Genomic DNA, 4,646 nt, shown 5'->3' with positions numbered 1-4,646 from the left:
AAAATATTAATCAGAAACTTTACTTTTCATCAACCGGGTCTAACATCCTTTTCCGTTATTCAATAAATGTTCAATTCTTTATCTGTTTGACATTAATATCCTTGCTAGGACATTTTTTTATAAAATTTTTGACGATCTTAGCTGCATGAATACGTGCTGTTATTATTATTATTATTATTATTATTAAATAACTAGGTTTTACCTAGTCATGTAATAATTACAATACAATATTAATATTATGTCACGTAATTGACACATTAATTTCCATATTATTATTATATATAACGTATTAATTTAAACGTCTATATTATTATTTCTGTGATACTTGGTTCGAACCCCGCCGAAATATATTTCTAGGTTGCGTGCTTCACACGCAATTTTTTATTTCTATTTTCTTTTCTCTCTTCATATATTCTCTATCTTTGTGTTCCTTCCGTGTATTTTCTTTCTTTGCTTTTCTTTTCTTGCTGTGTTTATCATATCTCTCTTCTTTTTCCCTCTTTCTTCCTATCTTTCAGTTCTCTTTCTATCTCTCCCATCTATCCTTTCTCTCTCTCTCTCTCGTCACCTCAGTTTCCGAGGTGTGTTTTATGAACCATTTACACGAGGCCAATTGTGAAGACATTCCACTAAGCCAATCCAATGACTACTGGCGCCGAAAACTTTGAAATCATTCAATTTAGTGGCGTGGCTTGAGACAATGGCTGAAGACATTCCATTCACACGATGTCAATGTTGGATTCGCTTAGTGGAATGTCTTCACAATTTGCCTCGTGTAAATGGTCCATTAGACTCGCGGTCTACCACCGACGAGTCTTTCGTGAGCGCCCCGTCATTAAATTTTGTCTAAGCACTGTCGCGGTGCGGTCACCATAAAGAGAAATGAACGACATAAAAATTCCCCCCGTATTGTTTTTCTATTCTGTCTCATTTTCTTTTCGTTTTCTCGCGCTACGATGGGTTCGAATTCCGACCTGGACAGGGTGTTCTTTGTGAGTGTTCCTTCATCATATCATCACCCATTGTCGCAATTAGACAAAAGTGGAAGAAAAGCGACATAAACCACATTTTAAAAGAATCAAAATCCTTCACTTTTATTTTTCTCTGTTTAGCTCCTCTATAAACTATTATTAGTATTGTGTCCATTTTAGTTTCTAGATTTCTCATGTAGCCTGTTTTGGTTACCCAGTGGCGAGATATATGCGTCGGTGTACACATACATTAACGTTGGAAACTTATGGAAAATATTGGGTTATTTGCGTGGGATTGAGAATAATGTAGGACAATTATCAAACCTTTTAAAGTTAGTATGTAGCTATCAGGCACGTATCTAGAAATATATTTCGGGAGGGAAAGGGGGTCCGAACCAAGTGTCTCAATAATAATAATGTTTAAATTAAAATAAGTTAAAATTAAATAAAATATTAATTAAATATATAAATTTATTAATATTGTATTTTTATTATTACACGAATACGTAAAAAGATGGTATAAGAATATATATATATATATATATATATATATATAAAAAGAGGAAGGTATGACTTGATGTATCGTGAAGTAAACTGCTTGGGCTTCCAAAAGAAGAAATGGAAAACAATGTGGATGATAGAAGACGAGGAAGGATGTGAAATCACAGACAAAAAAGGAATATCGAATGTGTGGGGAAAGTACGTTGAAGAGCTCTACCAGAAAGAGAATCGCCCAGACAGTCTGAATGTAGAAAATGAAGACGACGTGCCTGACGATGAGAAAGGATACTATATCCTGAATGAAGAATTTGAGCAAGCACTCAAAGAAATGAGGAATGGGAAAGCAACGGGCACTGATGAAATTCCTGTTGAACTTATCAAATGCCTGGGAGATGGAAAAAGAGAAATACTGCACTTATGCAATGAAATCTATGAGAAAGGGGATTGGCCACAAGATTTCACGGAGACTGTTTTGGTACCTCTGCAGAAGAAAAGCAATGCCAGAAAATGTTCTGAGTACAGGACAATCAGTTTGATATCTCACTCGGCAAAAATTCTTCTAAGAATTCTGAACAGACGCCTATACTCGAAGGTCAGTGGCGAGTTAGAGGAAGAACAGTTTGGTTTCAGGAAAGGAAGAGGTACAAGGGATGCAATTGGTTTACTGAGGACCATTGGGGAAAGATATTTAGAGAAAGGAAAGGAGGTGTTTGTAGTATTTGTAGACCTGGAGAAAGCCTTTGATAGAGTGAATTGGGTTAAACTTTTAGAAATTCTGAAGAAAATTGGTGTAGATTGGAAAGAGAGAAGACTTCTAAGGAACTTATACATGAATCAACGAGTTAAAGTGAGAACAGGAGACGAAATGACAGAAGGCTGTGAAATTGGAAGAGGAGTACGACAAGGATGCTGCCTATCGCCTACTTTGTTTAATATTTATTTAGAAGATATAGTGAAAACTTGTTTCCAGGGCACAGGAGGTGTCAAATTAGGAGGAAGAAGAATAAACTGCATAAGATTTGCTGATGACATGGCATTATTCGCTGAGGATGAAATAACCATAAATAGTATGTTAGAAGAGTTAAACAGCAGCTGTGAGCAGTATGGGATGAAGATTAATGTAAAGAAGACAAAGGCAATGGTTATAGGACGGAAACCAAGGAATATTAATGTGAGAGCAAACAGTGAAAGAATCCAGCAAGTGGATAGCTTCAAGTACCTCGGATGCACTATAAGCAGTGACATGAGCTGCAACCAAGAAGTGAAAATGAGAATCGCAATAGCAAAAGAAGCTTTCAATAGAAGAAAAAATGTTTTTTGTGGACCCATGGACATAGGTCTAAGGAAGAGATTAGTGAAATGTTTTGTGTGGAGTGTAGCACTATATGGTGCAGAAACCTGGACGTTGAGAAGAAATGAAGAGAAACGACTCGAAGTTTTTGAAATGTGGACATGGCGAAAAATGGAGCGTGTAAAATGGACGGACAAGGTAAGAAACGAAGCCGTACTGAAAAGAGTTGGTGAAAAAAGATCTATACTGGAGACCATCAAGAAGAGGAAAAGAAACTGGTTAGGACACTGTCTAAGAAGAAACTGCCTGCTAAGAGATGCCTTGGAGGGAATGGTTGAAGGAAGAAAAGTCCGTGGAAGAAAGATATCAGCTTATGGATGATATTAAATTAACTGGGTCGTATGCTATTACGAAGCGTAAGGCAGAGAACAGGAAAAGCTGGAGATTGCAGTGAAAAACCTGCCAATTAGGCAGAAAACAATGAATGAATGAATGAATATATATATACACACACACACACATATAACATCATGTATTTATTACCCAGCTTGCGTGTATTTAAGATGGTCAAAATTTGAATAAATACAAGGACATTAATGTCAAATAGATAATGAATTGAATATTTATCAAAATATAAAACAAGGATGTTAGATCCAGTTTACGAAAAGTAAAGTTCTTGATTAATATTTTTTTTGCATATTATCATTAGTTGTGGTGTGCATAAATCTTTTGTACTGTCCTTCAAAGCAGTATGATCCAAATATAATAATAATAATAATAAATATAATAATAACCCTTGCCTTCTGAATTCATAGGAAATAAATAACCATCGATTATAGTTATGCTTAAAGTATATTTTCATTATTTTATTTTAGTATTTTGTAAGTCTTTCGGGGGTGTCCGGAGCCCCCTAAATACGTCCTTGGTAGCTATGTACCTATTTGGAATATTGTGTCTCGTCATGAATATTTTATAAGGTAGTATATTTTATGCATCTTATATGTATTAGATTATACTTTCACTGCTGGAAATGATTTACATTTTACATTATTGCCCCCTGCCTTATTACAAGAAACATGATCAGATTGACTTTTTGAAATAGTTCATTATTATATCTAATGCAGCAATACATCTAGATTTGTTTCCTAAATATATCTTAGATAATACGGAATATACATATTTGTGAACTTTTTTACAAAAGAGAACAGTATCTCAAGTTTCAGTGGCGTTTTGAAAGTTTTGTAGCTTTCTCATTCTGCGTATTTGACGCAGCCTGGTGTGCTAGCGAGGCTCCATCGAGAACTGCCAGCACCTTCGTATATACAAGGCCTGTAAAAACTTTCTATTTACTTGCAACGTCATCAATGGCAGGTCATGGGGCACAACTACATATCAGCACTACAATCGTAACTGTGTGTTCAATAGTCGGAAAATTTGAACTTTGAAGGTAGTATTTCTAGAGTGCGGAGAAAGCGTAGAAACGTACTGTGGGTGTAATGCTGATGTCCCGTTGTGATCAATGGCCTACCGCTGATGACGTTGCATGTAAGCTTTGATACTGTACAGTGGGATTGATGAGTATTATCGTGCAAATTGTCCATCACCATGTTCTTGCACTTTATTTGACCCCATAAGAGCTTCAAGAATTAAAAGAAAACTCGAAACAAGCTGTTGAGAACTTCTGCACCAACATACATAAAAATCCATCGCTTAAAAATACATAGGATGTAAGAGAAAAATTAATGAAAATAGTCATGGACAATTTGCACGGTAATACTCATGGATCCCACTGTACAGACGTAGTGCAATCGTGCAGTGAAACGTGAGAACCACAATTACATATTAGATACTACACTTAAATATTAGGAAATGAATAATAATAA

The sequence above is a fragment of the Lepisma saccharinum genome, chromosome 16 (genome assembly GCF_977018435.1).
Source record: "Lepisma saccharinum chromosome 16, izLepSacc3.1, whole genome shotgun sequence".
Lineage (NCBI taxonomy): Eukaryota > Metazoa > Arthropoda > Insecta > Zygentoma > Lepismatidae > Lepisma > Lepisma saccharinum.
Note: the sequence above shows the minus strand (reverse complement) of the source record.